The sequence below is a fragment of the Rhinopithecus bieti genome, unplaced genomic scaffold (genome assembly GCF_001698545.2).
Source record: "Rhinopithecus bieti isolate Rb0 unplaced genomic scaffold, ASM169854v2 scaffold_47952, whole genome shotgun sequence".
NCBI lineage: Eukaryota > Metazoa > Chordata > Mammalia > Primates > Cercopithecidae > Rhinopithecus > Rhinopithecus bieti.
Window position 1 is genome coordinate 2,405,026 of NW_016820098.1, and position 1,436 is coordinate 2,406,461.

General features: G+C 43.1%; 1 pseudogene across 1 annotated transcript; it reads right to left on the reverse strand.

Moving 5' to 3' along the window:
- Positions 1-823: 823 nt before the first annotated feature.
- Positions 824-1,436, reverse strand: LOC108520207 (peptidyl-prolyl cis-trans isomerase A pseudogene; annotated as a pseudogene). Its single transcript, XR_001882855.1, has one exon. The product of XR_001882855.1 is annotated as a peptidyl-prolyl cis-trans isomerase A pseudogene (transcript).

The following is a 1,436-nucleotide window of genomic DNA, read 5'->3' on the forward strand; positions in this document are numbered from 1 at the left end:
TTTTTGTCTCTTAGTCTTCTCCTCAAGCTAAACATTCCTGATGGTTGCAACTGTTTCGTAAGTAACCAGGTACCTATCTCTCTCACCATTAGGATATTTTTCTCTACATTAGTGTTTCTTGAACATTGTTGACTATGACCTACAGAAAGACATTCATTGTATATATGATTGGGACACATAACATACATATAACTGAAACAGAAGTTTCATAAAACAATATTTAGCATCATTAGCTTCCATAAACTCGTATATTTTCTAATTCAACTCTATCCTACTCTATTGTGTACTATTTTTTTTTTTCTTTTTTTGAGACGGAGTCTCTCTCTGTCACCCAGGCTGGAGTGCAGTGGCGCAATCTCAGCTCACTGCAAGCTCTGCCTCCCGGTTTCACACCATTCTCCTGCCTCAGCCTCCCGAGTAGCTGAGACTACAGGCGCCTGCCACCACGCGTGGCTAATTTTTTGTATTTTTAGTAGAGACGGGGTTTCACTGTGTTAGCCAGGATGGTCTCGATCTCCTGACCTCGTGATCCGCCCACCTTGGCCTCCCAAAGTGCTGGAATTACAGGTGTGAGCCACTGTGCCCAGCCCCTGTACTATTTTTTTTAATGCTGGTTGCTATCCATTGTTAATGGGTTTCATACTCATTCATGGGTAACAACTCACAGTTTGAAAATCACAGCTCCAGAAGCACTCTGACCTGTAAATGTACTTAGAAGGTACTGTTCTGATACTGCAGGCTGATCTGAGTGAGCAAAAGGGGCTTCTACTTCCTGATTCCAAAACTTGGTGTCTTTATTTTAAGGTAATCTACGTGCATTAAATTTTTTTTTTTTTGACAATTGTTATTTAGTTTTTATTTCATAATCATAAACTTAACTCTGCAATCCAGCTAGGCATGGGAGAGAACAAGGAAAACATGGAACCCAAAGGGAACTGCAGCGAGAGCACAAAGATTCTAGGATACTGCGAGCAAATGGGGTGGAGGGGTGCTCTCCTGAGCTACAGAAGGAATGGTCTGGTGGTTAAGATAAAACACAAGTCAAACTTATTCGAGTTGTCCACAGTCAGCAATGGTGATCTTCTTGCTGGTCTTGCCATTCCTGGACCCAAAGCGCTCCATGGCCTCCACAATATTCATGCCTTCTTTCACTTTGCCAAAGACCACATGCTTGCCATCCAACCACTCAGTCTTGGCAGTGCAGATGAAAAACTGGGAACCATTTGTGTTGGGTCCAGCATTTGCCATGGACAAGATGCCAGGACCTGTATGCTTTAGGATGAAGTTCTCATCTTCAAATTTCTCCCCATAGATGGACTTGCCACCAGTGCCATTATGGCGTGTGAAGTCACCACCCTGACACATAAACCCTGGAATAATTCTGTGAAAGCAGGAACCCTTATAACCAAATCCTTTCTCTCCAGTGCTCAGAGCAC